Genomic DNA, 25,914 nt, shown 5'->3' with positions numbered 1-25,914 from the left:
GAAATAGCTTCAACCGCTTTTGACGTTTGTCAGTCTGGTTTCTGTGCTCGCTGCCATATGGAGCCTGCCCTCGTCAAAGTTTTCAATGAGATCCGAACTAAATTGGATTGGCTCTTAGGGCATCGTATGACACCGTTGACCTTGGTAGATTACTTGGGCGACTAGAGAACTGGGTCGGACTTTTTGGTTCAGCACATGACAGTTTTACTTAAAGGACAGAGACTTCTTTGTTTCACCAGGTAACCTTTCATCAGAGTTAAAAATCACATGAGATCTCCAGGTTTCTATCTTGGGGCCAATCCTATTCAATATCTACATTTTCCCATTAGCTCGGACTTTAACACACGAGAAAAGTTACCATGGTTATGCACATAGATAGATCTAATACAATGTCCCCAAATTAATGTACATTTTCCCACTACCTCAGATTATGACACACAATGTTGCGTTTCTGTTCGGTGTTCCTGTGAAATCAAGACTGTTCAGTTAAGGGCAAAATGCAGTTAAGGGCAAAGTTAAGGATTGCAGATTTCTTCCACAAATTTTTCCCATTGAAATGACCATTATGTCATAAAACTCTTAGACAAAGTCGTCTTCCCTTTGATTTTGGAGAGTTTAACATATTTGGGTTTAATGAGCTCACTTCTAATTGAAAAGAGGTCAGCTCTATTCTAACTCTCAATCAACAGTAAGTGTGTAGCTTATAGTTCTTCTTGTCTATAGTTTGTTTTTGTATGTTTGTTTTTTGGGGTGTTTTTTTCAGCTTACTTACATTTATTTTCTTTGGCTGCAAGCAGAAACTAACTCGGATCAAATGTGATTTAGTGATTTAGTTTTGACTAAAGTCAGAGGTTGGAGTCCTTGTCAAATGGGGTTTTTGACTAAATTCCCAGAGGGTTAGAGTCCCAGTTAAACGACGTTTAACTGAAGTCCTAAAAGGGGCGGAGGTTTTAATGTTTTTATCTTTTTTAACCTTTTTCTTTTTCAAAATCTCTCTGTTTATTCAATGTCACATGCTGTTTTTATTTTAATTATGGAAAGCACTTTGAAATGCCTTGCTGCTGAAATGTGCTATACAAATAACATTTGATTGATTGATAGAGTGCTGGCACAGGTCCCATTTGGACTGAGGTCTGTTCTTTGAATATGATTTACTATCATCTGTTCCACATTTATTCTTTTAATTCAAAGTAAACCTAAATATTTTGTGAGATTTGCTGTTCTTTTCATCAGTGCCGATTGAAGCTTTGTGGAATGGTGTTATTCATACTTCACATAAAATTTATCCTATAGATTAGAGATGAAATCGATCTGATTTTAATCGCCATTGAGACTTTTCAGCTAAGACATTAAAATAAATGGGATAAAGTCACTAGAATGATGCTTTTATTTGACTTGCTTATAAATTTTTCCAGTACTGCAGCGCTTTAGACTCCCTAGAAGTTTAAACTTTTAATGGGTTGTTCAGTCGGTAGGATGTATTGTTTCTTTAATGGGAGCAGGTATTAAAGGGCATTCACTGTGCAACAATAGTCCAACACCATGAAAGGACTTTGGATTTTTAAAAGATGTTTCCATGGCAACAATGCCCCTCTCAAACGCATGAGTGGGGGAACAGAGGCTCAAACAAGGGCTGTAGAGTCCTATCACCTTGTTTCCACACATATTCTTAAGAGGCTGGACTCATTTGTGTATCTCCAGTGTATCAGAGTCAGAGCCAGGCTTTCTCCCTCTTCAATGCTCTTTCCATTGGCTTAATACCCCCCAGATCCACCCCAACCACAGCCAAGCCCTACACTCTGATCAGCCCAGGGGCCACTGAGTTTGGAAGGTGACATTTCATAGGGAAATGATTATTCATAGGTAAGCCGGAGCAGTAGGAAAAACACCCCCACACAAACACACACACACGCAGCATCTTGTGTACATTTCATCATGTGATATTCAGCATGGAGCATGAGCTCCATGTGCATTTTTTGTGAATAAATGAGGTGGAGAACCGCTGCTGGTTGCATGAATCATGGGGGCTCCGTTAGACTTTTGCTACCTGCAGAGTGGCCCAGGCTGCGACCGCTGGGGAAAGCACTCGTGCTTCAGTACACGCACGCACGCGCACAAACACACACACACAGTGGGAAGACAAACATGTTCACTGGAGCTACCGGGCACAGCCGTCATCGTTTACTAGGACCCAACGATCTAAAGCCTCAGCGTTCAGCCAAGGCTGCTGAGGACACAAGGTTGAGCACGACTGTGAATAATCAACATGTCTGCATGAAGAACACTGAGGTAATCAGAAATTACCCTTCAACAGTTAAATACTTTTTTTCATGGTCAAGTGACCAATTACAAGTTCAACCCATTAAGAACTGCATGTGTTTAGTGTTCAAAAGAGGCCAGTTGGAATACGACATGCTCTGACCTTTTCACACTCAAGTTCAGAAATATTGATCGTTACATCCCACCATGACTGTGAATTATACATTTAGGCAGATATAAATGTTAAGCTCTATGCAGATGATTCTGTGATGTAAATACATGCAAAATCTAAACCCATGATTCAACCAAGCAAATAGGTGCAAAGGAAACCTCTTAATTTTTTTCAGGATTAATCCTGAAATAATTAACCTGTAACTTATAACGTAGTAAAAACATTTCCAGTGTTGCGCTTAGTACCATTTGAATATGGTTTCAACATCACAGCCTCCCAAGTTATTGTTGCTGACCAAGACCACTCCTCCTAGATCATCTACATTATCCAGAAGGATAATGCAGCATCTCACAAAACTCAATTCATCTTATCTTGGTCTCAAAAAAATGATGAGTCCATTCCACTGCAATGAGTTCCACGGTCACCAGATCTCAATCCAATACAGGCGATTTGGGATGTGGTGATTTGATATGCAGCTGGCAAATCTATTGCTAAACATATACATCTCGAAGATTTAAGGCAGCACTCTGAAGGTAAAGAGGAGGTCAAACTCTGTAAAGGCAAGGTAGACCTAATAAAGTGGCCAGTATATAATGTTTGATCCAGTCTTGAAAGGTCCTTTAAAGAGGCCACTGACATAAATGGGTCAAAGGAAGCAGGTGAGTGTGGAAAATGTACAGGAGTAGAACTCAGCAGAGGCAGTTTGTGGGCTGATGTAGAAAAACGCTTAGTAGAAAATTGATTTCTTCAGTAGTAAGACTACCCCAGCCTTTGAAAGCAAGAGCTGACCCAATAGCAATCCTTAGAGATTTGCCAAACTTAGACTGAGTTACTTTAAAAAAACAACAACCTCCAAACCCAGTTAGAAACTGATCCAAACAGTCCTGAATAATCCTTTTTTTGCACAGTCCAAAAGTCTTCAGTTTAAGATTCTCATAAATCTTCAACATTAGTCTTATTCAATTAAGTGTTTGAGATAAGGAATACAAAATAAAACACAAGGTAAAGTGCACAGTTTGTATCACAACAGGCCAATGGTATCAAAACTTTCAGAACAAGGGGAACTAACTAACTATACACCACCTCTACAGAAAAGACCTTTTCTTGATCTTCATTTTAAAAACACTTACCAGTGGATATGGATTCAAGCTTGAAGTCATTTAAATTAGATAATTAGATTACAAACATTGCAAAGGTGCAGTATGAACGCAATAAGATCCTGAGGTTTTAAAGTTGTGTGAAATAAGACAGGAGAGAATAAACTGTCCCTGAAACTCAGTCTCTATTTTATCTGTCATTTACTTTAAATGGCTACAATGAAATAAAAGGAGGACAAAAATGAGGGTCAATGAAGACGAAAATGCCGGTGGCAGAAATTCTGCAGAAGACTTAAAGAACATGACATCAAAGACAGTACTGCTAACGGAAAATTATCTGCACTATGTAGAGCACTTGAAACTGTAGTTAGGAGAGAATTTAATTAAACCTTGTACATTTTGCAAGCACTTCAGCAGCTGCATGGCTAAGTAAACCAGCCTGAATACATTTATTCCTCTCAGGACTCCCTGAGGTCCATTTTATTTCCAAAACAGCAGTGTGCTGGTAACCTCCACTCCCCAATATTATCTAACTAAGGCAGGTTTGGAAAATACCTTTCCGAAAGTGACATCACGGTTCACAACAAACATGACTCATCCAGGAAGATTTGAGGAAAAATCCAAGCAACTGCACATCGCTGAAGGTCAGTTTTCATGACCACACTCCCACAAAGACACCAGGTAAAAACAGGAGTCAAGGACAATGGCAAAAAAATAAAAAATACTGCTAATCAGAAAGAGTTGTATCAGGTCCAGTTTTGGTTAATCACAAAAAAAAAAAAAAAAAAAAACTTTGAAAGGCAGTCATTTGGCTAACTAAGGCAGATGTTAAACCCTTTTTTAAATAAAAAAGAACAGAAAATGATGTCAAGAATAGTGATTTTAAATTCCCAGACTTTGAGAAGATAAATAACACATTGCAATATTAAGTGCTACCAGGTAAAGTACTGAGATTCTAAACCGGTTTAGTTTCATCATTATGTAAAAACCAGAAGGGTTTAAGGCAACGGGTTTCCAAGTGATTTTCTAGTAAAGTCCACTAATTCGGGTTAAGGGTGTGTGTACTCTTTAGTGTGGATGATGTTACAGAGTGAAGGTGACGTCATGTTAGTTACCTTCAGAACCAGCAAGGTATAAAATAAGGCCAGAGGAGGCCAGTTTTTTCTTTAAAAAGAAATATCTTCTATGACAGATGAAATTTTATCTCTTTGGACTTTACAATGGAACATGCTGATTTTGGAAATGTTGGCAGGGTAGATACTTAGTCTACAGGGTAGACACACAATCACTCACAGGCTATAATAGTGGTGCTTTATAAAGCTGTGCCTGTTGTACAGCAACTTCTGATTTCCACATTTCCTCTGCTTCCAAAACAAATGATGACTGACCCGGTCCAGATATAAAAGCTAAAAACACATTTAATTTTGTTCAGTTTTCTTCAAGAATTATATCACATAAAGTCTAATTAGAATACATAGGTTTGTGGTTGCAACTTGTGAGTTTCTACTCTTCCTCCTTCATGTCCAACCTGTTGTGTTTTGGCAGGTTGAGGTAAAGCACTACATCTCTGATATTTTTGTTTCAGTATTCCTTCCTTTCCACCTCCAGCATCATTTATTCACCCACCCAGCAGCCCAGGTAGTCACAAGTAATTTCCCCTCCAACGTCAATAATTAGTGTTTGTCTTCAGAAACCAATTTAATTAGTCAAGCTGTGATATTCTGACCCTATAAATAAATTATACACACAGACAAATTGCTTGGTGAAATGATGGGTGTTTTCTTCTCGTTTCTTCACACAAACAATGTCATACTTTAATTCAAGTTTTTTTTTTTGTTCACCAATAATCTTCACATTGAGCTGAAATTACTGCAATTAAAGAACAATGGTTTATACTGTTTAATTAATGAGTGGTGTTGCATGATTTTGTCTGAGTAGTTTATATAATTCAAGGTTTTTCCTTACACTAAAAATGCCATTTATTGGTAATATTCATTAATGAATAAAATAGCCTCCACAACGCACTCAGAGACGAAACGCTGTCCGCTGATGTGAGCAGGCCAAGAGGTGGTCTCAATGTGGGGCAAAGAGCCATTAATAATGCACAACTTGGAGCCTCATCCTTTGCAAAAGCACCCCGTCAACCTGACTGAAACAGAACAGATCTCACTGAGAGCTGTGCAGAGTGTGGGACCTAAACCTTTCTTCTGCCTTTTGCTCTCGGCACATAAATCCTGCACTCGGTACATGACGAGCGAGCCCCGAGCAGCACCGAAAAGCAGGAACGTGCAGTCAAAGTGTCAGCCGTGACACAGGCATGAGTCATGCTTGATTCATGAATCTGATGAGTTCAGACTGTGAATGAAACCAACAAGAGCTGTCCTTGTTAATCTGCAAAAGGAAAACGGTCGTATTTCACCAGTCCAAGGATTCAAACAAGTCAAGCGTGACCAAAGTATTCCATCTTCACCTTGACGCAGTGACGCAAAGCAAGCAACTAAATGCATGCCTCTTTGAATGACTCTTTGAAAAACCAGGCTAAATCTAACCGACTTCAATGACTTTTTAACAAATGTATTATAAATTTCAAGAGACCAAATTCAATCTTTGTGTCATAAAACAGGAATTAAGCAAACCAGAGCTGAAACAGGATAAAATGCTACAAACTGTATTCATTCTGGCTACTGTAAAAAGGCCTAAAAAAATGGGACTCATGAAAACTGACAGCAGGGAAGCCTTTGCAATCATTTTTTGGAAAGGTGAATTTTAAAGTTTTTTGGCAGCAACTAAAGTTGCTTTTCCCCCTAGAAATTTATTGTAGTTTGTTCTATTTTCCCATCATCTCAAATCAGGTCAGTTTGTCAGTTGGCTTGTGGCAAACTACATGAGAGACTTTATATTACTTTCCTCCTGCCAGTCTTTTATAAATGCCAGACTAATGGAGTGCCACTGATACTGGTTCCGTCAACACATTTTCCAACCAGAGCAGTTTTCTTTGAAGCTCCTCCTGAATTAGCAAGGCCTTCTTGGTCAATAACTTCAATGTCTTGCCTTTTGGTTTTGGTAACTGGCAGGAATGGCCCAGGTCCTGGCCTTTAGAGCCATCATGCTGCAGCTGTTAGACACATCCCTTCTACAAAAAAATTAAATAATCTCTTTCTTCTACTAAATAAATACTTACTATGCATTGGCGGATCCTAAAAAGTTCCATTAAAATACATTAAAGTTTGTCATTGTAAGGGCACACATTTTGAAAAAGTTCAAACTGGTATAACTCAAGAATGACTCATTGGTCAACATTTTGTAATGTACGGATATTTTTTGTTGGAGAATTAATTAAGTCTGCCAGCATAAATAGTTTGCCTTGAGCCGAGCACTCTGAATAAATCTCAGCTCATCCAAACAAAACTGAATAATTACAGGTACTCTTTAAATTCCTGTTACACAACTAGCTTCTCCAGGTCTTCTGTGAGAAAAATTAAAACCCAAAGCCCAAGTAACATTTTGCGAAAAAATACACGAAGATACCAAACAACTTTGAAAAGTTATACTGCTTATAACAGGAAAAAGCAGTGTCAATCAAAAAGAGGAAAGTCTGACCCTCAACATTGATGTGATCCTCATGTGGCTGTGTGGACATACAAATAAAGTTTCATCTATTTAAAAAGAGTTCATTTTAATTCACTAAAGCAACTACTTCCTGATGTTTATATATCAGGAACCAACATGAAGATCTCCCATCTAAATGTGGTTGAAAAAAAATCAACCAAATCTGACATTCAACATCTGTTGTGATCCTCAAGTGGTTGTGTTCCTGTTGTGGAGAATTCTCATCCGTTTCCAATCAGATTAATCATATGTTAATCTTAAAAATTAACATCAGGACTCCCCCAGAGTGCCAGACTGTCCAACCTTGTTGCTGTAATCCAAACCCTTCAAGCTGCTATGCTCTGCGTGTCTTTTTGCATCTTAACCTTGGTCCTACCTCAACGGACATTTTTCTTGGATCCTCAAGTCTCTTCCAAGTTCAGACCACACCTGCAACACTTGCGTCACTAACCTCAATCCACAGCAGTCCATCGCTATCCAACTTATTTGTTTACTTATCTTAACAGATGAGATACAACAAAACAACCACTGAAGATCAGTAAAACTATCAGAGGTAACACAAACAAATTCAGGAGCATTACCTTGTAACAAGAAAAGTTTCTTGCTGCAACAAGATACTGCTCCTGAATTTATTTATGAGCTCTGGCGGTTAAACGCTTCTGTACAAACCTTACCCGTTTCTGTTGCTTGTTGTACCAATAAGGTTAAATCTCAGCATTCCTCTTCACCATAAAATTCCTCTGAGATTCTCTGACAACGTTCTTTTCTACCTCATATCATTTCCTTTTCTGCCGCATAAAAACACCAGTTTCTCTGAGACATCCCAGTGTTATTGAGTTGTACAGTAAATCTTTCCTTAACCTTATTTGACTGTTCCTATATGCTTGGGGATGTTTCTAGTTTCTTGGAGATGTTTCTTTAAAAAAATGCATAGCATAAAACAAGCACACAGAGTTGCACTAGCAGAAAAACTGGACATACAAATAAAGTTCCATCTATTTAAAGAGCAAATTCTAATTCACGGTAACACTTTATTTGAAGGGGGGGGTGAATAAGACTGACATGACACTGTCATAAACACCTGTCGTGTACATGAATCAGTCTTCATGAATATTTATGACTGTTGTCAAAGTTTCATTCGGTAAATTATGACACTTCTAATACAAAGTTGACATTATTCAAAATGTCTGTTATGACAACTTGACATTAACCAAGAAATCATTACTGATATAAATTTGTTATAAAAGTATTACTGATTGCACTTTAAAAGTTAGGTAACTTTATGTTATTAAAGGTAAAGTTTAAACAGTAATGATTTCTTGGTTAATGTCAAGTTGTCATAACAAAGACATTTTGAATAATGTCAACTTTGTATTAAAAGTGTCATAATTTACTGAATGACGCTTTATGACAACAGTCATAAATATTCATGAAGGCTTATTCATGTTCATGACAGGTGTTATGTCATGTTTATGACAGTGTCATGTCAGTCTTATTCACCCCCCTTCAAATAAAGAGTTTCCTAATTCACTAAAGCAACTACTTCCTGACGTCTATAGAGCTGCAGCATTTTAATTCATGAACATCAATGATAAACACAAGTATCCAGAGTTTTAGCTTGGAACGAGCACTTCGTGTCATCATTCCAAGGTTGTATTTGCATCCATTATGCAAAATGTTGCCTTGAGAAAATAGAAGTAATTGTAACCAGGCTGATAACTGTGACTAAACTGCAGTTTTTAGACGTTGTAATCAGTCGACAGCACAGACAGTTCCAGGCACTGATTGTGTAATTGCAGTGGCAAATCACATGCTAATTACATGCAGACGGAGTTCAAACTCAATGAAAGGTGGTGGCAATTCTTGTACTTCAGTATGGAGCATTAAAACACTTTGCGATCTCAAGTACTCACCTGTGCTTTTGATGTGATCGTGCCAAAACATCTCAAAAAGTAACACATCAACATAAAGAAATTCAGGAAGGAGAGAAACAGACATCTCAATCTGGTCAAAGCTACAAAGCCATTTCAAAGGCTTTTTGACTACAAAAATGTAAAAAAAAATTACAACAGTGGTGAACCAAAATTATTCTTGGATCACATCGACGACCCATTCAGGGAGTCAGAAAAGAGACCAGAGGATCCAAAGGACTGCAAACGTCACCTGACTCGGTCAGTTCAGGGAAACTGGTAAGAAATTGTATCCGTGCAAAAGTTGAGGCAAAAAACACTGTTACCAAAACAAACATTACAGCCCATTAACCATGTAGATGATCCCTATGACTTTTCAGAAGATATTCATTGGCTGACCAGCTTTAGAAAGATTGTTGAAGCTATGTTTTCCTCTGGCATAAAGTTCACACAAAATTTCAACAAAGGAATACAAGACTCACAGTTGCTGCCAAGGGTGGCACAAGTTATTAGGCTCAGAGGGAAATGTCTTCCTCACACATGGACAGGCTGTTCTGGACTGCTGTTTAATAAGTGTAGTCATCAAAACTGTATTCTGTATTTTCTCTGGTTATTATGTTTATTATTAAAATATTTTTGATAATCTGAAACATTTGTCAATACAACAAAAAATTACAATTGTAGTAAAATTCTTAAACAACCACATTTCTACATTTTTTTAACCTCTAAGGACTCTTTTTAGACCAAACTGCAAGTTAAAGGCAAAATGTTCTCCTATTAAATATTTATAGCCAGGTATACATTTTTTATGAAGCAGTATTGTACATGCCTCTTCTATTTCCCTATGTGGCAGCCAAGGAAAAAGTCAATGCCTGAAATGAGAGCTTTGCTTTATTGATGCAAAAATAAAATCTGCATAACGCTAGAACTAAAACTCCCAATTATAAGATTAATATTTCAGGCTAGTTTTAAGAAAACAAGCTGCATAATTAAACAGAAAATTTCCCAATAAAGCTCTCCCTCTAAGGTACTATTAGAGTTTAATGAACAGTAAGACAGAAATTAACTGCAACTCATGTCAGCAGGTTATAGGAACCCAAAAAAAGTGACTTTCATCAAACACCATCTCCATCTAACCTTGTCTTTTTAAATCTTATGTTAATGAATGAGTAAAATAAGGTAATATAAATGGTTCAAAGAGGTGGGTCAATGTGGAAGACTAAAACAGATAATTTCACAAAATATGGACAAACCAAAATAACTTCAGGCATTCATGAAAGAGCAGGAAAATGACCTGAAGATCTCATTTTGGTATTTCTTAAACTCAGGCCTTAATCATACAAAAGGATTGAGGGTTCAGTTAATCCCTGAGGTCTGAAAGAGTTTGTTGTTTAATTAGATTATGAAGTTCATTTTATGAAATTCTCTGAAGGCCAGTGTGACTTCTTTTGTTACCTAGATGACTGGTATGGGTATTTGATTTGCAAGACATACCACTGTCAGAGCAAAGCAGGCAAGAGCTGGAGACTCTAAGGTCAAAAACTGATGGCTGGACATTCTCCTTCAGGATTTTCTGCTAGAAAGCAGAATTCACATCCCAGCCATTGCTTTCCTACATAATTCTGCTCGATTCTCATCTCCCTTCAGTGCTCTGGTGGGACCAGGCTGCAGAATTCATGGTTCCATCAATTACGACCCAGAGGCAGCACTACAACCATGACCCTGCCATGCTTAGCTGTTGGTGTGATGGTTATTTTTCCAAAATGCTGAGATAGTTTTATGCCAGATGCAACAAAATGCACATCTGCTGTCTCACCAATACAAATATTTCCACATATATTGAGAGATGTTTTGGCAAAAGTGAAACAGGCCTCTGTGTTCTAATTATCAGTGTGTTTGGCTTTGAATTCACCAATGGCAGCCAATTCTTAACTGAAGACAATCTGTAGTGTCTGAGATTATTTTGTGACCTCTTGGATGAGTCGTCAATGTGCTCTTTGAGTAATTTTGGTAAGTCGGAAAAGTTCACCATTGTTTCATGTTTTCTTTATGGACAGAAGCTCTTAGTGTTGGAGTCAGAAAGCCCTAAAACATGCTTTGTCTAACTCTTTTTAGACTAAAAAAGTAGTTTTGAGATTTTAAGGTATAAAGGGCATTACTAATAAAATCTTATTACTACTATTTTATGTTGTCAGGAAGGTTCAAATAAAGTGACGACTTGTCGCAGACCTGGGAAGAATTAGGGTTTTGGGGTAAAACTGAACCAAAGAATGTGGTTCATCACACTTAACCGATCATTTTACAAAAGCAGCATTTACATACATATATATTTTTACATGGTAATGGACCACTTAAACAGAATGATGACTTTTAAGCTGATTTTTAAGCTGATTTTTGAATTTACTCAGGTTATCACAAGCTGACATCAACATTTTCTTTGTTGGTTGACAATTTTTTTAAAGAAACAGGGGAAGTTTAGTTTTGAGAGACCAGATCCAATTACAACTTGACTAACACTATAAGAATAAACTTACAATCTCATACATGTAAGGTGGTTTTTGTAGAATTTATGTATTTCAGCTGAATTTCTACTACCATGTTTGTCATAACATTTAGATTCAGAATAACTAAGCTCCGCAACATCCACATATTACATCAAGGATGTATATAATCAATTTCTCAGCAATAAAAAGTGGCAAAACTAACACATTTTGTTGTTTTCACACTTATCAGCAAGCTGCAGCACCCAGAGAACTTAGATTTCTTTGATTCTTGTAGGCTTAGAACCATGGCCTCTCTTTTCTTTGCTACATTTTAATTATCTGCTGTTGTAGGAAATGATGTGGTGAGAACAAATGAGAAAAGCAAATCAATGAGCTAGAAAACAGCAAAGCAGATGGACACTCCAGAGGTCTTGTTTTATCCTCTATAGCTCTTCCAACAAGAGGTATTTCTTTAAATGCCTTGCACAAATGCTTTTTGTTGTTTCATCGCATTCAAAATAGCAACAAAATGCACCAAACAATTTTGCAAGGCATCTTTATATCCATTAGATCTAACCACAGGGATCATGTCGAGTCATAACCTCAAAAAAAAAAAAAGCTTGCTTTTGGGTCACAGACAACAGATTGATTTTTAAATGCTCTTCTCTGAAGTCTGCACACATTCCTCCCTCAGGCCCACGTGGCATGCAGCAACCACATCTCTTTAGATAGAAAAACAACAATCAGCTGAAATCAATGTTGCTGAAGGACGTGCAGCCAGCGCAGGACAACGTTAAAGTTCAAGTGATTTCCGATGCTATAAAATGCATCAGATAGGCATGTGGCACAGCGGTTTTCCCTCCAAACGCAGACCAGATAAGGTATCGGTGTTTCGCCAGAGTCATTCGCTAAACATGTGCTCTGTGAAACATGCTCCACAGGCCAAGCAGACACCTTAGATAAGGAACTCATCGCTTATTCCCAGGCTATCATAAACACGTCAGAGTGGAGATCACAAACAAATTGGATGGATCTCAGCGAGACGACTCACGCTCATTAAATGGTCACTGCAGCACGCCGGAAGCGAGGCCACCGGTGATATATTGAGGGACAACAGAGAGCAACAATGTTCTGAGATGCAATTATAAGGGTCCGACATCAAAAAGGCAGGTGTAGGAGGGAGTTAAAGAGCAAGAGCCAGACATGGCCCTGCAGAGTGGAGCGGTGTCAACAGATGAAAGCCTTCAAAGTCAATTTCAAAAAATTTAATAAGGAGGTGGCCTACAGTGGAGAAGAATAGGGAAATGCCTAACCAGCAGTGTAATAAATGGGCAAAGAGAAGACAGGGAGCACTTGTTTGACTGTATTTCAGCCTGATTGTGTCTCACCGCCTAAACTGTGTTTCAAAACAGCCTGAACACGAAGCGATTAATTGGAATATTAGCAGTAGCAGGTTGGTGACAGGTGCACCCAGGGGTTTTACAGATGCTGCCATTTTTCTTGCTTAGAAGCTGTCCAAGGAAAGTAATTTAACTAATGGTGCTGTGCAAATGAGAACATGCCCGAATTAGCATAATACATTTTAAGAAAAAAATTAAAACCAGTTTTTTTTAATGATTGTAAGCATATTTCCAAAGAGCCATATAGGCTGAAATTATGTTACAAAAGTATACATACCCCATAAATTTTTTTCCACATTGTGTCACATTACAAAAACCAACAAAGCATTCATATTTTATGTATCCCCCCAAATTCACCACCTTTAACCCTCCTGTGGTCTTAACGCGATGCTCAAGAGGAGCTCGGCATACAATTGCAAAACTGTCTGACCGTTTTGCCAGGTTGTTCCATCAGACCATCAATTCCCGAAACTACACAGAAAGAAAAAGTTGTAAAAGTGCACAAGGTAAAAAGAGGGAGTTATTTGTGAGGTCCAAATAAGTCCCTCTCTTAAGACCACAGGAGGATTAAGAACAACCTTCTGGGGTTGGTCTTAACCAGTTTTGAACATTTGAACATCTCCCCATTCTTCTCTGCAGTATACCTCAAGTGTGCACAGACTGAGTAAAACTAAACTACTTCCTTCAAGCTCTGTCAACTCTTCTACCGCGTCTAACAGGTTTTACTTCAAGATTGTATTTAGCCATTTCCACCTTCTAATAAACTCTTACCAGCTTTCCTAACCTTGCTGAAGAATCCCCACAGCATAACACACTTTGATATGTTCCCCAAGAATTGTGGCAAACTGTAAACAGGTAATTAAAAACAATTAATGTTTTTTCCAATTAATTACTAGGTGGATTAATGCCCAATTCACACAGAAAGACTTGTATGCTGATTTTTGTCCTGATTTGCCCCTTCGAACAAGTTCAAGAACCGATTATCAGGATAGCTCTCAATGTTAAGAAATATTCCTGCTGTATGTGGTGTGTTAAGAGTGATTTGGTCTGCTCTGAAGGATGTCGAAACCACTCTTATTACAATCTGAAGTACTCAAGATGTTGGATTGTTTTGGCCTAATATCACAGCATTTGGGATGTTTCCCAAGGACAGACGAAAATGCCGACATCCACTGATCTTCCGGTTTAAGTGTACGTGGCCGACAACTTTGTGGCCAAGGTCCTGTCACTCCCAATCCCTTTCTTTCTTTTTTTTTTTGGAAGACTGCTTATAACAGACTGTAAAATATTTAGTAGCGAGGACGTTTCTTGACTAGACTTAATGTGCAGGTGGCATTCTTTTGTGGTACCATGCTGGAATTGATGGATCTCCTAAGGGCAACCCATTTATTTCCCAAATGTTTGTGGAAGCAGTCTGTATGCCAAGGTGTTAGACTTTATAAACCTGTGGGCACTGAAGTGACAGACCAGCTGAATTCAATAATCTGGATGGCTGAACTTCTGGCAATATAGTGCATGTCATTTGGTAGAGGGAAGGAGGTAGAAGTTGAAAAGAGCAGGCAAGAGTATTCTGTCTTTTCAGCTCCCTTTACATACAGAGTAATGGTGCAAATATCTCTATTCCCTATTTAATATTGATAATGTAATAAACAATTATGGAAATCCTTAGCCAATGTGAAGGGACTTCAAAGTTTAAATAAGCCTTTCACAAAAGGTGAAAAAATGCACAAAAATATGTGAACACTGTGTTAAGTGGTAGAACTAATTCTTTCATGGTATTTTTTTAAAGCCTTGTAAAAAAATACATTCATGCCTAAATGTCACATTGCTGAGGAAGTCATAATGAAAAATACAAAAATAGAAATCCCAACAACAGTGAAATTCTGTTCAACAACATGAAGTTCCCATTCTTTCAGTAAAAATTAAATGCATTTATAAACATGTTGATATTTTTGTGAAATTCTGTTGTGTTTTGAGAAATGTGTTTTTGCTTTGTCATCTATTGTTGTTTTGTCTGAACTGTCAGTTGCGTTTGTGCAGAGAAATCTCCACAGGGCTGTTCTCTGAGAACAGACCCAAAGCAAAGCCAGAGGGAACAATAGGAAAGAAAGCGATTATGGTAGGTTTACAGGATGCATCCACGGTCTGGAGATAAGGAACATATTGAGCCAAATCAATGAGAGTTAGTTCTGATTGCGGTAAAATATCAGGAAAAACAGCTAAAGAATTTCAGGCAAAACTTTCTAAAACTGCTGGTAGAGGTTTCCAAATACCTGCTTAACATTAAACTTAAAAAAAGAAAAAAGAAAAAAGGCTGACAATATATCACTAAAAATGCTATGTGGATCTGTTCCACATACAGAAAAAAGCAGAGTTATCATGACTCGGAAGCACACCTTAAACAACCGTAGGTAAAAACTAGTCTTCAATCTAACCGGCTATAGAAGCCTTGGCAACAAAGTAAAAAGCTTTGTGGTGTAATGATGAAAAGTTTTAAACTTCTTTCGGAAATGATGGACCTCACATCACTGCCTGCTCTCTAGTCATTATGGCACATTTTGAAAGACTGAATCATGACGGTTAATGGGTGCATTAGTGCACATGGCAAAGGTAATTTTCCCTTCTGTGAAGGCACCATTAAATCTGTACCATTTACACAGACCACGTTCATTCAATCAACCACAACAAACCACGTTCTGCCTGCAATTCAACCTGAATTCATGTTGTGTTTTTGTACAAAATACCTTGTAAGAACAAATAAAACACACAAAAACAACAAAAAAACTAAACATTCTATATCAAATTTGCCCTTATGAATTGCAGGAGCTTTATCCCAAAATGTGCAATACCAATCACCCTGCTTCCAGTTGAATGACTGGTGACTGACCCAAGCCAGTAGCCACTAGCTCGTCACCTACCATACCTGGTGTAATTAGTCACATCTTCGGTTTTGTCACAAGTTTATTCCTTTTCATTTGAATAGTTTAGCATTAAGGTCTCACTTTAAAAATAGACAGGATTGGTTTTAGCATAAATGGCCTAATTTCATTCATTGTAGGCTGCACAGTAATGATTTCCAATCTCACACTAGTTACAGATGATAATTGCAGGTTTTGTTTTTATGAGATTTTCATGAGCTTAAAATGTTGAGATTTTCTTGGAGGTCAATTTTTACATAACCAAGCTTAAGTCTTCTATTACATGTGCTCTACCACATTAATGTAAGACCTAAAGTAATGTCCATTTTACCCACAAAAATGTAATTTAAGGTCTGTTTGAATCTCCATTTTCCCCTAAACTACACACCAACCGTTCTCTATCCATATAATAACCAATAGCATATAATCTGTCTTTTTAAAGGAATTTTAAAGAAAAGTATGGGAATACATTACCAGAAAAAAGCTTAAATTTCCAAAATAATTTAATCACATAAAACAAAGTGAGCAAACGGCAGAAATAAAAATGATACATAGAAAGAAAAGGAAAGGCAGAAGCCAAGAAAGACAAAGAAAAGAGTAAAAAGAGAAATAAAGAAAGAAAGAAAGCCTTACAGGCAGGTGAACTCTTCTGGTGTCTACTCTGGATCAGAATTTAAACCAGGTAGATTTGGGATGCGTCATAATTCATATCTTAAATGTAAATATCGTATGTTGCTTCTGGTTCACATCTTCCATGTGCCAACACTATTTCTATGTTATGCTTTTGTACCGTCTCATCTGGGCCTTTTAGTTGCCCTCTGAAGCTTTGTCCTGGTCACAGTGAGCACTCTCAGCAGTCGGGAAGCTGACTTTCCTACGACCCTGCTCACTCCGATCTCACAGAGGGTGAATGGACACAGTACAGCCAACCTCCCTAAACCCAACTCAGAAACTCTGAGTGGACAGTTTGAAGTTATTTGCTGCAGCTACACTGTCCTCCCTAGGGACAGTAACTTTAATTACTTGAACTCTGGGCTGAGCGTTGTTTGTGTGATCTCTGGAGGGAAGATTAAACGTCCGTCCAAATCAGCTCTTCCCTCATGACTTGAATGACGCTACTAGATCTCGTCTGTGATGCTACCTCATGGCAAGCCGCCCCTAGCCCAACAAAAGCTATGAGCTGGTGATCTGTGCTTGAGGCGTTGTTGCTGTAACTCTGCATTCCTTCAGCAGCAACCTCTGCAGCACCTGGTGGTGCTGCCATCGGAAGAGCTCCTGGGCCAGAGTGCTGACAGAATGGCACAGGGATGCAGAGTTTCTCCCGATGTATTATCAGTCAGACGGCCCACCAGGCTTTACATGCTCCCCCACCAGGCTAAACATTGTTTATTTTTTACAGATCAACAATGATGACAAAAACAGGCTAAAGAGTGTCCTTAACCCGTGAAAGACGCCAGTAGAGATCTTTGGTTTTACCGTCACCTTCAAAACCGTTTCATCATGACGGCTAAGGCGCACCAGAAATAACTTTCTCAACAAAAGTCCTCTGCAATCCAGAGCCAAATACAACTAATGTCATGTTTTTCTCAAAGTAAAAGGAAAATTAATAAGATGGAAATCTTCATTCTCAAACTGGGATGTCTTGCTGACCGAAAGTCACTGACGCATTCAGTCAAATGACTCAAGCTGGGCTTTTACTCGACCAGACATCATCAAACATCCCAAAAAGGCCCATCTCTGGACTCCTCCTGTGCCGAAAACAAGTTGGGTAAAAAAAAACAAGAAACCGGCGGAATGAATCATTTTGTCAAGTAGCTCTGTCAAAAACCGTATGCATCATATTTGCTGTTGGGAAGTGCTATCAGAACGGATTAATGATAGTACAGCTCTGTTTGCTTCCTTCATTCCATGCGTTTATGTAACGATGACATGATTAACATTTCATCGTCTGTTCTGCTCTGGCACAACATATGCGCATATGTACAGCTGCTAAAACTGGTTCATAAACACCTCTATTTTTATCAATAAGGCACTAAAGTGGAATAGTTCAACTCTCGTTGGACCCACCCTAGTACGATATACATACTGTTAATACTTTTTGGAAAGAAAACTTAAACTGCATATGCCACATTAGGAAAGCACAGTTAGATTTAATAAGACACATCAGCCATCCAGATGTGATGCCTCTTTTCATTCTTATTTGTCACAGCTGATGACTTCCTGTCTAAGTCATTTGATCTAATGGGAAACAAGAGAGTCTGCTGGAGCAGAAACAGCTTCTGCAGAACTCAGTCTGAATATCCGCAGCATTTGTTTTATGATGCTCTTACCTGAGTTCTAAATTGCAGGTTGGTCATTTTATGATTATTTTTACTGTGACAAGCAAATTGCTTTTACAACCTTTTATATATTTCTTCCATTTCCTCCTTTTAATGTGTTCCGCTTTCATTCTGCTTAGAACGCTGAAATGGATCCCTGCTTGAAAAGAGTTATATGTACAGCTGAGGTGAATTGAAGCTGCAGGAGAAGAGAGGTATATGAAAAGCCGTGCTGTGATTTGAAACTATTTCCTGTAGGTCATGGTGTCAGCAGATTTATTTGGAGCCACTTAGACTTTGCCTTTACAACAAGGGTGTCCAAAGTCGGTCCTGGAGGCCCGGCATCCTGCATGTTTTAGTTCTCTCCCTAGTGGCTGCAACAACCTCCTCAGCAAGTCAGTGTTCTGCTTAGGCCATCTAATGAGCCATCATTTGATGCAGGTGTCTAAATATCTCCCTGCCATTAAAAAAACATGGCAGGGACAGATTCCAATGCAGTTCTACGAAATACATCAGTACAGCTGAAAAACCACCTCATCCAAGCACAAAATCTTTTTTTCAAAAAAAATGAGATTCTTCTAATTTTGGTTCATTTCCATTAAGCAAATGGATTTTTTGTAATTTCAAACTATTAAGTATTATGGCTAAAGGAAACACAGGTATTGATTTTGACTGCAAAATCAATACCTGATTAGAGGGAACGTCTACCTTGGTAATTTCAACACATAAGTGAACAGTTTTGGGGAACTAACTTGTATCTATGGATTTGATTACATCCATCTTTCTTATTCTGCGAAAAGGAAAACAAACAAAAAAAAAACATCTGAAAAAGTTTCAATGAATCCTACTTGTCAGGGCTTCACAGTTACAGCAGTCCTCTGTTACACAATCTCAGAGGATGAAACTCTGTCCTCAGTTCTAGCCCAGACACAGCAAACAGTGAAGATGTCATGTGTTTGCTTTGGTCGTTGTGTCTTCCATAGGTCATGATTAAATACCCCGTGCACCCAGAGGACGGGAAGCATAAATCAGGAGATTTACGGTTTACCATGATGCAATGCTCCTTGCCTGTCAAGACTTCTATTGCCTCTCTTGACTGTATGATGCTAAGGTGATATGTCATAGGTTTGGTAGACGGTAGGTAATAGGTGAGCAGACACATCTGTTGCTCTGCAAATACATACAAATAAATCTTATGAAAAACACAAGGAGGAGTTTCAAAGCTGTCAGTGGAATATCATCTGTCTGGGCCTTTGTTCATTACTTTTCCTGACAATTCTCCTGGCCTTTAAAACTAAGTCTTTTCCTGCAGTGTGTAGAATCCTCCTTGTAAAGCCACTTTATCTTGCAAGAGCTTCCATATTATGTGTCCTTTTGAAAGTTTGGGGGGGAAAAAATGTCAAAAGAAAGTGAAAAGGTCTGAGGTTAAAAAAAAATGCTTATTGAGAAATTCTCACGCCTATTATGTTGACTGTTTTAAATACAAAAACAGAGTGGAAAGCTTTAGTGCAACTGCATAGGGTGTTAATTTCAGCCACTGAAGATTTAAACCAATGGCAAGAGACCTTCACAATTGTGAAGAATGTAAAACACTAGATTTCAAATGAAGACATAAGAATTAACTCTGTTGCTTTGCAGCAAGAAGGTCCTGAGTTTGAATTCTGGCCTGACATTTTTCCGCATAACGGGATCTAAAGTGTTCTGCCATTTGGGGTGAACAAAATATGTTTGTTAAAGTGACAAAAGTTGAACATTTTTCAACTTACTTTCACATCACAGGTCAGTGTGTGCATGTTTACATGCAAGAGCTCAAAATTTCACCAGTCACTTGACATTAGGAGGGCAAGCGATTATCACTTCATTGAGCCGTTAAGGCCTGAATGTTCTCCTCATACATGAGTTGGTTTTCTCCAGACACTCTAGCTTCCTCACAGAACCCAACAACTTTGTAAAAAAACAAAAAAAAAAAAAAAACTATCCCTAAGTACGAGTGTATACGTAAGGTTGTGTGTTGCTGTAATATCTGGTGGTCTATTCTGGTCTAAATGCGTCTTAAATTCTGATACCAGCTTTTTCCTCAGCAACACCAACACCCAGTGTATGTGGGTAGCTTCTGGCCTCACAAGTCATGCAACAGAAAGGCATTACCATCCACTCCTGGTAAAGGGTGCCATCATGACAAAACCCAACTATGATTGGGTTTTGTCATGAAACCCAATCATCCACATCCCTGTTTTTGGAACCGTCTACATCTGATGCAGTTGGTGCTTACAGAGAGACTCACATGGTGAAGTCTGAAAGCACGTTTGTTTTTACAAGTTTATGAGTAGTGAATATTTTCACTCCACATTAACTATGCTATAGTACATAAAAGATAACTATGTGACAGGACTTTATGTTCTACAAAATTCATGTCTTTTGACATACGGTATGTTTTTACACCAACATACATGGCTAAATAGGAAACAGCATGACAGAAGCTCAAGTATGACATTCCACTCCAGGATTCTTCTTAAAGTTAGGCAACAAAAACTATAGAAAACTTACAATAATACATTAACTCTAAGGTTATCTGCAGATTCTTTCACCTTTTCATTTACTTTTTTCTTTTTTTTTTTTGCAGTACGTTTGCCCTGGCATGTGGTGTGCAGCCACAATGACTGACACAAAATATAATAACTGATAAAAACATATGATTTACAATTTACTGCACAATGTTAAACATCAAACACAATCTGTGTTTTCTCCTTTACCTACGGATAGAACAGCAGGGTTTCTGGTTTCAACAGAAAGGTATAAAGCACAAAAATCACAACAACAAGGACAAAAAAAGACTAATTTGAATTTCTGTAATAAAAGCTTTCAGTATTATGGAAACTCATATTCACTTCTTTCTGTATTACTGTTCATTCTTTCCATTCACTCACAGGATCTTTAATGATGAAACCAGGCGAGACACATCTACAAAGTTAACATCTATTTCTTTGTTGACATTTTTTTCTCTCCCACATTCTCTTTTTCAGGAAGGGCAGGAAAGTTGTGGGAAATACTGCAAGAGGAATAAACACATATTACTGGAAGAGTTCCACAGCCTTCTGGTTACCTGGTTTCATCACCAAGCTAAAAGCCCCTTTTGCCCCTTCTTGTCGACCCAGCTCACTTCCTTCCTAACATCCTCACCCTGAGTCTCACTGTTAACTTATCGCTCTCATCCCGCTCTCCTCTGTGTTCATCTTGTGCTTTCTTCATCATTCTTCTCATTCAGCCCCGGTGTTTGTTGAAGAGCCCGTAAAACTGAAACCAGCAGCTGTCCAAACACCGATGGCCCCCCGCGGTGTTTGTGTGGGGAGAAGGGGGGACGTCAGCGCCCTCTTGCCACCATTTTCCCAGCTAATTTTCTGCTGTTATAACAGCTCAATATATTGGCTATTGTCACCATGACATGCCGCCCAGACAAGAGAGAGCAAAAGCGAAAAAAACACAGAGGAGCTGTGGAAAATGTGGTGAAGTAGAAACAAACGAGGTTCTGCAGGGGGCTCGGGTAAAAGCAGAAAACAACTGCATGAAGCAGAACTCAAAATGGCACGGAGGATAAATTGGCATAAATGTTGGCAAGAAAACAAGTCAATGAGTATATGTAATTTTAATTATCTACAGGCGTTAAAGTGGATAAGGCTTTCAAATCCTTCGTTTTCTTACTTAAATCATTCGGTTGTGGTCTGTATAAAGTAGAACTTCAATGCTTAAATTCCTTGTTATTGTAGGCCCCCCTTTTTTTAGCCGTTTTTGGAGGTGTATCTGACAGCAACTCGTTTCAATGCCGTCTCTCTAAATCTGTCTGAGGAACTTCCTGTTCGGCCCTTTGTGTAGCTTCATCGCAGATAACAGCAGTTGGTGCCAAAAACGTCACCAAACGCATTTGGATCAGGCGTACCCAAAGACAAAAATGGCAAAAACAATTCCAAACTTTTTATGTAGTAATACTATTCAAAACATCCAGTATGGCTATGTCCACAAGGAGCTAAAAGCTAGCACAAAGAGTTAATATAAGCAAAAGTAATGATGCTAAAGATATCAAAATATCAACAAACAAATTCATGTTTCAAACAGTTTCTTGTCATTTCATCATTTGACTCAACATCCTTGAACTTTGACAGCGAGAAGTGAAAATGGCGGATTCAAGAAAATTGTTAGCCAGATATCCATGACCTCGTTTTGTAGTTCCACAGTAAATACTGTGATATAAAAGATTCAAGAACGTAATATGGACTAGAGAAAACTGTCAGACTGAAAAATATGAGCCAAAGAGATAATACGCAGCACTAGGAAAAACTAAATTCAACTTTTATGAACTCCTAGAGACTCAAAGTAAACAACAAAATGTATTCCTGGGCTAAAAAAAGTGGATTTTAGATCTTACGTTCCCTTTCAGTAAAATACTAAGAGATGCATTGAAATAGTGACAAATTAAGACTTAAGATTGTCCCCACATACATGGAATAAGGACATTTTTCAGCACTTATATTCTAGCTAAAATGACCAAATATAACATTTCACAGTGTACGTTTGAATCCAACAACACACTGAATTTACCAGAGGTAGACTTTCATAAATGCTATATATATATATATCAATTCTGTTTCAGTCGAGTTTTTATGAAAATAGTCAATTTCTTTAAAGCTCCTCGGACTCCAGTCATTTTATGTTTTGAGCAGAGAGGAAACTGATCTAAGGTTATGTACTTATACACTGATTATTAAAAAAGTGTGTGTATATATATATATGAATAAGGGAACTAATGTATGATGACTCTCCCTTCTATGACCATTTGTTTTGTCTGAAAATCATGAGCCATCCCTCTTTAACGAGGAATTATTGGGACATACCTGAAAAATAGTGACAAATAATACTGCATGGTACAGTTAGATCAGTGTCGTGTAAATTAGCTGAGTTTTATCAAAGCTTGAGGGTTGTTGGCAATTAAGTTCTAAAATATTCCAGAAACAACTTTCGACCTGAGGGATGTGTTCAGCATGTATGTTTTCTTTCTTTCCTTATTACATCTGGAAGCAGCTCAAGTGTCAGCCATCTTTAGCTTGTGGCGTCTTCATCTACTCTGGTCCAAACCGTTGGGAGGAGCCGTCTCCCCCGACACAAGATGACTCTGACATACACCTCAGTGCTCCAGGCGCCATCTTCATGTCTGTTATTTTTCAGAAGCTACAGCTAAAATGAGCAGATGTCTCGAGTCATCAACGTCCCATGGCCAGTGAACGTTCACGCCCCTCAGAGTTACGCTTACTTATAGCCTTTCTTTCACCTGATTGGATCGAATAAACATTGGGTCGGGTGTAAATCGGAGACTTCATCCACTTTCCATCTCGGAAAACTGAGTACTGATATAGCAAGGGTGGTACAGAAACGTCTGCTTTTTATTTAGCTGCTGGCTGAGATGAGAGAGGAAAAAAAACCTACAAGGCATAAATGAGATCTTAATAGCTACAAGCTAGACTGCACCTGTCATAAGGTCCTGTTTGTGTTTCAAAGCCAAAAGGAAAAAGGAACTTTGTTTAATCTGTGTCTAATGGGTGGAAACATGTCATCATGTTACCAGTGACACTGTGACAAGAACAAGTGAGCAGTGAAGCATGAAATATGTATTAAAAGACGAAACAATTACTGACTTCTGGTCAATTTACAATTTCTCGAAAGGAATAATCAGCAAATACTGACTTTAGCTAACTTCAAACTTTCCTTAACGGCTTTTATTAAAACTGTTAAATATATATATTTTTTTTACTTTGTGGTTGAATATTCTCTTCAAAACAAAATGTTTATTGTATAATATATCTACTTTTAAAACAGCCCAGGGTTAAGCCAACTAAAAAAAAAGCAACTGCAAATTCTAGCTCCTCGGAAAAAAAAGTATGATTTCAGAAAGTTAGAGAGATAAAGTATTTCCAACCTCATCATCCTTCAGATGTTTCTATGGCTTAACAGGAGTCAACATGTGATAAATTAAGTTGATCGGGGTCTTTATAAGGTCCCACAGTTCAGTATTAGTGTTAAGAACAAAACATGAAATTAAAGTATACAGAGGTGCAGAACAGGAAGAAACCAAAAAAGAATCTGATCTGAACGTGACAGAAAAGTTGTCAGCTTCTGCTCTGAGTCTCCATTGTTCTTGCTGGACTCCATGTTTATGTCATGTTTGCTCGAGTGCGTGTGTCGTGTTGTCCAAGCAGGCATGCTCTGCTCCCTCATATGCAATCTGTGTCACTGCTGCTGTCCCGGTGTGACTGCAGGAGCTTAAGGCAACAGCTGCTCTCTCCTGCTCAAAATCCAGCAGCACAGAAACCGTCCTGCCTCGCTTAAACCAAACAAAAAAATTCAGATTCCCTTTAAAGGGATGTTTTTAAACAGAAACTTAAGGCATCATCATTTTCTTATTTTTTCACATTTCCAAAAAAAAAAAAAAAAAACATAGAAAATTGACTGTTAAAGTTGAACTTTTCTTTGCCTTATGATGGGGGTCAAAAATGGTTCCACAAACGGACATGAATATATAATTAGCAAGAGCATGACGATAGTAGTAGCTGGATAAGTACAAACCTGAAACAGGTTTCATAATATAAATAAGTATCTGTCTCATGCTAATATCTATAATCCAGCTTAGTGTCTGTAGTTTAGAATCACATGTTCAGGCTATGTACAGCTAGTTTCTGGTCAACTTTTGTTAGCTTCAATCAGTCATGAAGCAAAATTTTTAGTTACCAAATTCTTGTCATTTTGAATTAACGCCATTTGATAAATACATACACTGGAAACTGGAAAACAAGTTTTTTAAAATGTAAATAGGGATTTGTTTCATGCTAACATATTTAGCAATAATTATGTGCAGTGTTTCTATTTATAGTTCTTGTTTCTAAAAGCTAGCAGGCTAATTGCTACACCAAGTTTCTGGTTGACCTTTGTTAGCTTCAGTCTGTGTTTTCAACATGAAAGAAAATTTTAAAGACAGTCACTTCTTGACGTCTTGAATTATCATTTGTTGAGACTGAACTGTGTAGTATCTATAAAGGTTTTTTTTTATGTTACTTGTGTTTTTCTTCTCAGTCATAACCACAAACTCCTTAGCTGCTGAACATATTAGCTGTGAATCATCTCACCACTTCATTATTCTGTATTTTGTAATTTTGGTTCTCTCATACTCTATGAAGCCGTCATCTTCCAGCCATGTGTCAGTACGTCCCTGCAGGAAGTTAAGGCCATAATGTGGCTAGCAGCAAGTTGCTCATATTTAAACAGATAATGCTAACTTCTTCCATCTGGCAGATTTATTACCTTGCTGTGTAGACAGGGAAGCTTTACTGAGCTTTTCTTCGTTCCTCATAAACAATGAGTCAGTCTTTAAGATGCTTTGCAAAGTTTGTAGAGGTAATTAGTTTTCTGGCTACCGGTGGCAACAACTTACATAAGGCCTCATTAACATTCTTCCAAATGTCCTTTTCTGTCCCCCCACAGTCAAATTACTCCCTAAAATGTCTTTGTTTTTGCCTTTTTAACTTGAAACAATGAATCCCAGCTTTAATTCTCAGCCTTCATGTGAGCAGCTGAAATGAAGCAGAAAGGAAAAGTGTTTTGTGTGCCAGCTCAGAAAGAAAATGCCTCAGTTTATAAGATAAAAATTCATTTGTTAAGTATCGATTATATTTCAAAATGTGAGCCCTACTCCCTTAACATTTTGC

At 38.1% G+C, this 25,914-nt stretch overlaps 1 protein-coding gene across 5 annotated transcripts in view; it reads right to left on the bottom strand.

Annotated features, from left to right (window-relative positions):
- The window catches only part of slc39a11 (solute carrier family 39, member 11), a 146,610-nt gene that overhangs the window by 83,468 nt on the left and 37,228 nt on the right, over positions 1 to 25,914 (bottom strand). The gene's annotated exons all lie outside the window — the stretch shown is intronic.

This window comes from Poecilia formosa, unplaced genomic scaffold (genome assembly GCF_000485575.1).
Source record: "Poecilia formosa unplaced genomic scaffold, Poecilia_formosa-5.1.2 Scaffold4, whole genome shotgun sequence".
Taxonomy (NCBI): Eukaryota; Metazoa; Chordata; class Actinopteri; order Cyprinodontiformes; family Poeciliidae; genus Poecilia; species Poecilia formosa.
The sequence above is the reverse complement of the archived record's forward strand: the minus strand, read 5'-3'. Positions and strand labels throughout refer to the sequence as shown.